We start from the raw sequence: 10949 nt of genomic DNA, 5'->3' as shown, positions 1-10949 counted from the left end.
AACAACAAGAAAAGACACAGGTACATTTGCTCCTGCTGATTCTGACCCAGCTTGGTCCAGCTACTTCCATGATCATGTTTTCAGTGGCAAGCACAAATACCACCATTGATTCTTTGGTGTTATGTTATAGCACCAATAAAGGAGGTGGGTGCTCAGAGGGGATGCAGGTTTTCTTCTTCCACACCACACATCACCCTGCTGGATATCCCTTGTCCTTTCACATCTTCTTCATCTGCCATAGAACAAAAACAACAGCTGAACATTGCAGCTTTCTGAAGGTACATATATGTGGCTCCTCCAGTGACTCACCTAGCTGTAAAACTGTGACCCTGAACTGAAGAACAGGGACACATCTGATTGAGAGGCACAGGGAGGAAAATGTTAATGGCTGAGTTTACCTGAACCTTCCTATTACTGAGTCTGATTTCAAGTTGTTGATAGTGTTCACAAGTGGTGTGGGCAGGAAGTTTCTATGCTGTGTGTCTATGCGTGACCTGTACTGTCTCAGGAAAATTTTGGCTAAAACAAGACAGTCATTTCTCCACACCTAAGAGAAACAAGCTTTATTAGCATAACAAGAAAACCACATCCTCTTTGATTAAGATTTTCTAACACAGCTATACCCGGACTTCAGACACAAAGTTAGTCTTTCTATTACACTCTGCTCCATGCCTGCTGATATTAGAAGCCATTCTTTCTGTTCCTACGTTTCCTTTGGCACAGGCTAGCTATGCCATCCTTGAACAGAACAGAGGATTCCTGGGAATTGTTCCTCCCACTAGTAGGATACTAGTGTGTAACTGGCATTAATTTACTTATTTTATATATTATTGTAATTATTACATGCTGTTATATGAGTAATGATAGTAATGTTAGGGAGACATTGTCCCTGGTATGTTCAGGGGTTCCAGTATTTGTGTTCAAGTGTGGGATTTGGGTGTACACTAGTAGAGCAGGTTAAAAGGGTTGAAACAAAAATCAGGACCTAGAGGGGAAAAAAAACCGTGGTGGATATCTGGGAGAAGAGTTTAATAAACAGGATCTGAAAAGAGAGAAGGATGGAGCTTGGGAAGGACAACACGGCACGATTAGGTGGCAAAACAGGAGAGGAGATTTAGCCTGCTCTGGGTCAGTGCAGTTCATTCCCCACGTTAGAGCAGTGAAGCGGTGCAGAGCCTCTCCGGCTGCTCTGCTGGGGCTGCAGAGACACAGCAGAACCAGAACCAGAGCCGGAGCGGAGCGGACCCGGCGCGTCTCGCCCGGGGCCGGGCCGGGCTGCGGGCTCTGCCCGGGGCCGCAAACAGCAGCACGGATCCCTGCTCCCTCGGGGAGGGGGATGGCGAAAATCCGGCCCGCAGGCTTTGTCTGAAGAAAGATCGCAGGCGTTTGTACGTGCTGGTAGTTCCTCGGCCTCGTATGTCCGCCTCGTAAAACACAGCAAGGATTTTCCCAGATCAAAACCGGCACATCCCTTGGCAGAGAGTCACATCTGCAAGTACACGAGAATGAAAACATCCGGAGAGCGCTGCCCTTGAAACAAAAATGCCCAAGAGGTCAAAACCATGGAGGGGAATGGAGAGTGAGTGCCATGATGGCAGCACATTCCCATCTCCTGCCTCCTTCTTACCAGCAATCATTAGCCAGCCCGGGGCAGAAGCCAGCAGAGAGGCGAGGACCGAGTTGGATGTCTGAGCTGGATGCCTTCATGCCAGGAACCAGGGCAGCAGGAAGGAGAAGAGTGGTGCCTCTGCACCGTGGGGTGATGTGGGGACTTGCTGCCTGGCACTGCGCCCATGTCCTTTTAAATTTGTCATCCCACTTTCCAGCAGGAATCCTATGCCTTCTTCACCAAAGCATAAACACAGAACAAGGGAACAACGAGTGCTCATTCATTGCACGTTTGTTTGTTTCAAGAACCAAAGTTTACATAGTTTAAAGCTTCCACATGCCCCTTTCACGGGTGCCCCTGCAGCCTGGTAACTGGGATGTGATGGAGAGAAATAAGCAGTGGAGCACTTTAGTGTGATCTAACAGCGGAGTTATTTGATCTGGAGTTTGGTATGCACTGAAAATGCCAGTGGTTAATGGACTGTGAACATGGTGCAGCAGCTCTTTGCCTCCTTGCTGGCGCAGGAGCCAGTGTTTCATAAAGCTGAAAAAGATGCTCTCCTTTGCAGCATCTGTCCCACTGATCCAGTGACCAGCCTTGTTTTACTTCTCATCCATCAAAGCACAGCCATCAATAAACAGATATTTCTAGCCTTCATTTAAAAAAAAACAACCTCCATTTAAAAATAGAAAAGTCTGTCTGGGACGATCAGCTTTGTTCTCTGGTGTTGACCATTAGCCTGACTTTAAATTTCTACGTCTTCAAACATTTGGTTTAGCTCCTGCTACAATTTTCTAACACAGTGCCTAAATTTAAAGGCTACATCTATTTATGTCTGAAGTTTTAACATTTCCTCCACTTGGACTGAATGTACTTTATCACATCATCTAAACCCCAGGGACACTCCAGTGAAGAGAGAGCGCTGTCAATGTGAAAAGCAGCGATATTGTCCCAGTTTCAGACCCCTCATCTGTGCCAGACTCTTACCCAGATCAGACACCTTTGTTTTCTCTGCACTTAAAGCTCACCAGGGAAAGGAGGACACCAATAAAAAAAAAGGAAGAAAAAACCCATCAATTCTGTAATAAGAAGACAAATCACTCTTGTCAAATGTATTTGTCTCCATAACGGGAAGCAGTACTTTTTATAGGCTTTTTATTTTAGACACAGAAAAGCATGATGTGTCTGTCCTCTATGCACAGTGCCCAACAGAAGATTGTGCCATTCCCTCTCTGCGTCATTTACTCTACGTGCCAGGTTTCTGCTCAGTTTTAATTTACTGCTTCTGAGGGATTTCATCCTCTCCCTTTTGGGGATTGTTCAAATCAAACAGCAATTATTGTTGGCTCTTTCCATTTTAGGCAGCCACCATCACCATAACTTTTTGACTGGCTTCCATAGAAAAACCCACAACAAGAGTGAAGCTCGCAAAGAACTCAATGTAGTATCTGGTACTTTTCCTTTTCCAAAATAACTGCTTGGAGGAAAGGGTTTGTTTGGTTTCTTAGGCTTTGTACAGTTACTTATTTTAGGTTGCTTTATTTAGTTTATATTTTTGTTCCTTGTACTGAGCCAAAATTTTCCTTTTCTCAAATTCACTTAGGTCCTCCTGGCTATCACACTAGTACCACCGTAACTACTCCTCTTTCCCTGACATTTATATCCTCCAAAGCTTTGTGAGTTATTATCATCATTCTCTTCTATATATATTCTTGTCATTCGACCAAATTATACATTGGATTTGTCTAAATGTTTTAAAGCATGGAATCACCAGGGAAAATCAAATATCCTTTTGAAGTCTTTCTGGATTCTAGGCACCTGTAAGTCCCTTTATATCCCTTTAGATCAAATACTTTTACTTTTTGGCTTGTGTGTGGTCGGTTCCTGCCTGTCTTGGGCCGCTGACCTGACAGAGACACCCAGGGACGGCTCTCACGACCCACCAAGTAGAGAGAGGGATGAGCCAGCTCAGTGCACAGCCCAGGATGAAGTGCCCATTTCAGGGGCAAGAGCAGATGAGGATCAGAGGATGTGTGTACCCACGGCAGCAAGGGACACGGTGCCCAGCAGATAGAGGAAACCAGATTTAGAGCAATCGTGTAGCTCACTTCACCCTCAGCTGGGCACTTTGCTGGGCCAGAAGAGACTTGATCTCAGAATATTTGCATGTGGTAAGTGCAGGTCACTACAGGACACAGCCAGAGTTGGACAGTGAATGTCACAACCTCTGGCATCATCAGGATAAGCCTGCCGTGGAGCCAAACCAGGGTAATGTGCCCACAGATGGCAAATTATCAAGTCAGCAAGAAGGGACTTGCAACATTTTAGGGAGAAAATTGGAAAACAGCAGCTAAACATCAGTCTGTGTATGCAGCAGTAAGAATAGAGGTGCTGGAGAACTGTTGACATCCACAGCAGGGGGAGCAAACATAGGGTGTCTCAACATGCCGGAGCTCATTGCCCACACATTGACAGATTTCAAAGATTTAGATGTCTGGAACGTGGTGGCAGCAGAGAAGTTTGGATTTCTTCTCTACAGCATAAACAGTAACAGAGATGCAGACCATGTCCAGGAAATAGATGATGCTCAAGTTACAAAGCTGGACAATATTAACCAAGGAGATTCTCTGAAGGCTAGGTTACTATGAAAAAAAGTAACATAGTCACAAAACACAAATTTAATATACTTTTTCTTATGTTTGGGAGAGAATCAAGTGGTTGAAAAAAGTCAGTCACTTGACCTGTATCTTCATCTGTCACATGGTGTTTTTCTGCCAGTCAAAGTGACCTGAAAACAGTCTTTGAAATTCCAGCTCATACCTTTACTAACACACCCCAGCAGTAAAAAACATACTGAAAAAATTACCCCTGCAGGCTACTATCTGTGACAGAAACCAGCAGAAGATTATTCACAGAAAAGTTCAAGAGAAGAATAGGGTAATTGGCCTACAGAAGAAGTCATTTCTAGTCATGGGCTTTCTGAGGTTGCTCTATGCCCTGAAGCTAGTAGGATTTCATCCCTCAAACATGAAAGAGAGAATAAAAGTAACAACCTCTGATTATCCTATTTTTTCCTCTCTCTAATCCTACTTAAGTCTTAAGCTGACTCTTGCTCTCAATGATGGTCTGCAAAAGTCTCACAAATAACATTATTCTGTAGTAAAAAATACATTTCCTGTATGCACCCAACTTTATTCTGTGATAAACATGTCTTTCCATTTCAAAATACATTATTTTTGGGTTTACTGAGTCCTCTTTTAATACAGGAGCTATCAGGGCACTGTAAAACACCTTTACAGATTGCAGTATTTTCTGCTTTTCCATTATGTTCCATTTCCTGAATGTCTCCCTGTAAACTAAATAATCACAGGGGACTTCAGCATAGCAATATCTCCCTCCTTTTAATCATACCTGTCCTTCAATTCCAACCTACACCCTTTCTCCAGTGTCCTTTTTTTGAAATGAGACGCCCCTGATATTTCAGGCAAAGCTGCCTCCTGCCATTACTTACTGATATCACACACATTTTGGGAGAAATCAACTCTGTGAGAATGCTTTATCATCAGCCCCTTTAACCAGACATTTAACTCTGACAAGAGGCTCCCTGGGAGGACTAGAGGAGTGTTGGTATCCAAGATGCTGAGCAGTCCCAGCGCTAACAAACCACCCCCGGGCACTCCCCTGATTGCGTGGGCTCCATCAGGAGAGCCCTGGCCGGGAGCCCGGCGCTCTTGCTACATTGCCAGCAGCTGGAAGAGCTTTTGGTGTCTGACAGGCAACTGCCACACTCTTTCTTTGGGAGCAAATTCATCTGCCCAGTTTCAGCGTTGTGCTGCAGCAGGGGGCAGGGGAAAGTGGAAAGCAGCTCCACTTGAATTTCATTCCTACTTCCCTATGTTTGTGCCTCTTTGTTTATCTGGAACGCTTATTTGTGGATTGGCTATTTTGTAAGAACATCAGGCCTGTCTGAGAGAGGCTGCTGCTGTGTTCCCCAGACACCACTAAGAACTCATTCTTTCTTTTTTTCCTTCCATTTGATCCCTCTTTTCTCAAGCATAAATCAGAATACTCTAATTTTTCTCCAGAGCTTTACCCTCCGCTGTTCTTAATGTATGTATTAAATCACACTTTAAAATGTTTCTTATTGCAATTGTAAATCTTGTTATTAAGGCTGGAAGGCTGAATGTTATGTTAACAAGCCTTACCCAGACCAAGGAGAATTTTGGAAATAGCAGGCATGTTAGTTATATTGTGGTAAACAGATGAAGGTAAACTGAGGCAGAAGATGAGGCTGCGCTCATTTTGGTGAATATCAGCTTACTCTGCCATTGTACTGCACACTTTGGTCCATCTTTGGGCACTGCCAAAATCCTGCTCCAGAGGCCATTTATTGCAGCTAAGCTATGGAATTTGGTCAGATCAAAATGCCAAAGGAACTCTTTCCCAGTGGATGGTGGTTACTTTCCTCCATACTATTTTCTGCCTTTGCAGTCTGTTTGCTTTGAAGCCTGTGAGGTTGTGGCAGTGTCCAGTGTTACTGAGCCTCTTGGACAGCATGCTCTCTGTCCAGCACCTCTTCCAGAGAGTGGGACCCCACAGTGCAACTCCCCCAAGCTCTGAAAATAGCTCTGAACTTTCCCAGCCTCTGCATGTGTTCCTTGGAACCGCAGCCCTGCTGGATGAGTCAGCTCTTGCAGGGTGACATCGCAGCTGAAATCAGACCCGGGCTTTGCAAAGAGAAATCCAAAGATCCTCTTGTTGCTTCATGGGAAACATCTGAACGAAGTAAAGATGAGAGTGTCACACACTTCCTCACCCCATGCTGATTACTCACCACTCTGGGGAACCCCAAGGGTTGTGTAGGGATCAAATCTTCTCTTTCCAAATCCTCCAGCTGCACCTTCTCTGGCAATGAAAGATGGAGAACATAACTCCTTCGAGAGCAGACCTTGGAGTCAGAACAGCAGCTGGGAAGTTATACAGCCCTGATGAGGATGTGCCAAACAAGAGTGGGCTCCAGCATGTTTTCAGCAAGCCTCTGGAAAAGGAGGCTCCATCTAAAAGACTGGTCTGGCACCAGAAAACCTTTCCCAGCTTCCTCAACTGTTTGGTTGTCACAGCCTCTTGCTGTACTCCAAATGCCTCTGTGGAAGGAATAAAATGACTTCTGCAAATGCCATGATAGGTGTAGAATGATAGGGATATAAAACTGGATGCAGATCTTTTCTCCAGTTAGTTCCACAATTACATGACTGGGATATTACCAACACAGTCCCGTGTTTCAATTCATGATTTAGTCTGAACGCTGAATGGCAGGATAACAAGACATACCTTTTAAATTTAATGGTCTTTTGAGAAAATTATGTGTTCTGTGGTTTTGCTTAAAAACAAAAGGCTAGAAAAAGGGCACTCTGTCTAAGTTGCCTCAGATGTTTCCACAGCACTTTCAAATCAAGTGTAACATCTGTTGCCAGGTAAGTAAAATCAGTGTGGAAATATTTACTCTTGCCCTTTACTGGGACATGGGTGGCTTTGTACTCTTCTGAACACAGATGGGAAGGTGCCTTTCTTGGCTCTTGAATTGAGGAAAGAACCTTAAGTTGCTGTCAGGAGAGTAACTATGGTTTCTTATTCCCAAAGGCTGGAAATGCTCACTCCTTACCCTGTAATTCTCTTATCCTTGTTTTGCTGATGGCTGTGTCTGTCTTCCTTATGCAGCTTTTTGATCAAATTGCTGCAATTTAGCTTTCACTTCACAGGTAGCAGAGACTGTAGACTTCTCCTCTCTGTTACGTGAAGTTCCTACTTTCTATTACAAGTCATCGCACTGCAATCATATAGATCCCAAACCTTTTGCAGTGGGAGGCCAGAGTCACAAGACCTGGTTGATGAGAATTTTGCCCAAGATCACAGTGCGACATGGAAGGAAAAAGCCTCCAAAAGATGCTTTCTAATGCCTTGTCCATTCAATGTGCAGATGAATAGACCAGCAGTAAAAACTGTGATATAATGTGTGGTTAGAAAGGTAATATCTGTAACATTAGAAGAAACCATTTCCCCTCCAGCTGAAAGGGAAGGCAGTGCCAGATTAGTGCATTTGTGTGTCACTGTCTGTCGCCGTGGCACTGTGGGAACAGAACTGGGAGGCAATGAACCAGTGCTGGGAAGTCAGTCTAGGGGAATGGGCAGGAAATGGGGCTTAGGGACCCATGACAAAGTCTCCTGCTGCATAGTTCTCCTCTGATTTTGGGCAAGTTTGCATGCACTACTGGTGAGTCACAGGCAGCCGGACGATGTGAGTTTGGCTCCATCTACGGGAAGCAAGGAAATACTACAAAGCCCCAGGAACGAGTTGGTGTCTGTTCCAGTCCTTTCGAGCCAAAAGAGGATGGCCAACCTTCACCTCTTCTCATAAACCACAGTGTAGCTTTATCCCTACACTTTTGAACCGATGAGTTTGTAAGCTGTGTTATTTACTACGGCAAATGCTTTTCTATCTACTTGGGTCACAACTTGGATGTTGCAGCCTCGAGTTAATGATTAATGTATTATTTGATGGAAAGCACTAATTATTAACCTGGACTCTGATACTAGTCCACACACTTTTTTACGAGCACTTACACTTCCCCAAACAATTTCTTTATTGCAAATTCTCGTGCTTGGTATTTGCCTAAAGGACATAATTTTAAAAAGGATTTCAGTTTCCTTTGCTCTGTTTTTCCCATATGTTACTCTTTCTTTGAGCAGCTGAGCAGGCAAAATCCTCTTTCTGTGTAAAGGGTACATAGGAAGGTAGATTCTTTGCCCACAAAAACTTAGATTAATAAAAATATGTTGGTGTTTACTAAACTGAAACTGCTGACCCATTTCAAAACAGAAAATTGTAGTAAGACAGGAAAATTAGTATCTCTAACATTTTGAGCAGTCATTGAACTACCTCTCTAAGATGTTTATGTCCTTGCCCAACTCCTTTCTGAAGAAACACTTATACTGTAGGGATTATAGGACAGAAATCAACCACTGATGTGCAGGTCATGGAAACAAAGAATGAAACCCTGTAAAAAGAGCAGGGCTCAATTTAAAAAGTAAAAGCAACTGTCCTTACTGAAGGCAAGGAATCTTGTTAGGCACTTTCTCCAGTTGTCTCTTGCTTGTTAGGACTTGATTAAATAAGGCTGAGAACACACCACATCTTCCTAGTTTTACAATGCAACCCTGATGTCAACTGCTCCTTTTAAAGGTCTCACAAGGACTCCCAACACAGCAGGAGTGTGGCACCACCGTGAGGTGTTGCAGCAGCTGCCTGCTCAGAGCTGGACCATTCACAGCCCTCTGCTTTCCATTAGGGGCCCAGTCCTCCGTGTCCACAGCCTGCTCCTCCTCCTGCGTATCCAAACACTGCCTGAAGTCCAGTACTTCTGCATCCTCTTGTTCCTTTCCCTGCCCAGCTTTGTCTGGCACACCCTCCTCAACCTCTGCCCTGCAGCCTGTGAGGGAATTGTAGGCTCTGGCTTGAGGCCAGGCACAGAAGCAGAGCTGATCAAGTGATGGACAGTGCTTGGTCTGCTGTAAGGGCTCCTGCAGCCCTGATCCAGGCAATTATGGCTCAGCAGAATCCGTCTACATGCAAGTGCTCACCAGAGGTGCCGCAGGGGTGGCTTCCCTTGAGCACAGGTCTTGCAGGAGCCTGGTCACAGCAGCTGGTGTGCAGGCTCTGCTGAGCCCAGGGCTGGCAATCATCCCTGTTTGGCCAGCTGCCTCTGGAAGGATCTTCCCCAGATCCCTGGGAAGTCCCTGCACACTCTTGCTTGTGGGTACACACACACACACACACACACACACACACACGAGCATCTGCTGCTGTGGACTGTGCAAACCACTGGAAAACCTGGGATCTTGCTGAGCTGCTAAGATGCATGTTACCAGTCAGAAGCCAAGATAGCAGAATTCACTACTCCCCCAAAAATGAAGCTGGACCAGTTCTGTGCCAACAAGGTTCTTTCTCCATCAGTGGATGATTTGTCCATCAGCCTAATGCCGAGCACTGTTAGGCATGTTCTGAGTTGTTGGGTCATTAAGGCTTCTGTAATAGTTTGTGGTTTTAAGCAGAGTCATCTTTAGATGGCTGAAGGCCATCCAGCCTTTAATGTTAAGCACCACACTGGGCCATTTTAAGAATTTTATCTTTAGAAACACTCTTATGGACATTCTTTACTTTGTTCTCTTTTGATTTTTTTACCCTTCCATTCTTACCTGCTTTGCTTTAAAGAGAAAGGAAATCCAAACACAAAAGTGAATATAATCCTAAGTCAATGATGACTAAGACACCAGATCAGGAAAATAAAATATTTCTGCGTAAGATCCCAAGCTCAGTTTTTCATGGTAGGCACCCAGAAGTGACCTGATTTTGTAATTATGCAATTAAGTTCAGAAGTGCACATACACAGTCTCACTGTAACTATACTGAATTCTATTGTATTCTGTTACACTGTATTGGTGCCTTCTTTGTTCAGTGTAAACTTTCATTGAACATTAAATCCAATGGGAGTCATTTAATAGACTTCATTTGCTGCCTTTACTAATGCTGCAGATGTTCTTCTGCATTTGTTAATAAAATGTGGATTTAGTTAATTCATTGTGACTCTTAAGGAAATTGAAAACTACTGAAAATAATGAGGCCTTCAAAACTAAAATGAAAAACAGCTCGCATGTAACATGTGTTCTTCACTTGTCCCTGTTCTTGGTGAAGACAGGAAGATTTTATGGACAAGTGGAATTATTTCTTTACGGTTTCCCATACTGTATATTTATCAAGGTCTGTAAATACCTTTGAAAACGTAGGAAAGCATGGTAGTACCTACTGAAAACAATCTGCAACAGGCAGAGTTTGTAAATCAGTTCCATCTCTTAAATGTTCATCTGTTTGATGGAAGATACAGTGAGTAGGACTCCAGCTTGTGAACTGGAAATATGGGCAGAGCTGTGAGTTTTGCCATCAGTTTGTGGTATGCCCTTTGTCCTAACCCAGGACACCTTTGCACACATCATCCCTCCTCCCCTGTTCTGTAAACAGATCTATTAACAAGTCTGCTAAGCAAATGATTTCAAGAATGAGCCATGCATTATTGTTGCTAAAATTTGCAATGTAGAACAGGAAGATATCCATGCTTTCTCATTCACTTGGAGTATTTGTCTCAGACCCCTAAATAGCTGTGAATATTCCTGACTTGTCATTAAACCTGAAACTCCCAGGATTACCGTCATACATGGGACTGTTTCGTGGTTTTGACTCTATCCTTCCACTAAACTGCCTCTGGAAGGCTAACCCTGTCAAACAGCA

At 44.0% G+C, this 10949-nt stretch overlaps 1 long non-coding RNA gene across 1 annotated transcript; it reads right to left on the bottom strand.

The window, feature by feature from the left end:
• Positions 1-1091: 1091 nt before the first annotated feature.
• Positions 1092-6676, bottom strand: LOC131591429 (uncharacterized). Its single transcript, XR_009280365.1, has 3 exons — positions 6444-6676; positions 1628-1840; positions 1092-1489 (listed from the first exon to the last, which is right to left on the bottom strand). It is a non-coding gene; the product is annotated as an uncharacterized LOC131591429 (long non-coding RNA).
• Positions 6677-10949: the final 4273 nt, after the last annotated feature.

The sequence above is a fragment of the Poecile atricapillus genome, chromosome W (genome assembly GCF_030490865.1).
Source record: "Poecile atricapillus isolate bPoeAtr1 chromosome W, bPoeAtr1.hap1, whole genome shotgun sequence".
NCBI classification, from domain to species: domain Eukaryota; kingdom Metazoa; phylum Chordata; class Aves; order Passeriformes; family Paridae; genus Poecile; species Poecile atricapillus.
The sequence above is the reverse complement of the archived record's forward strand: the minus strand, read 5'-3'. Positions and strand labels throughout refer to the sequence as shown.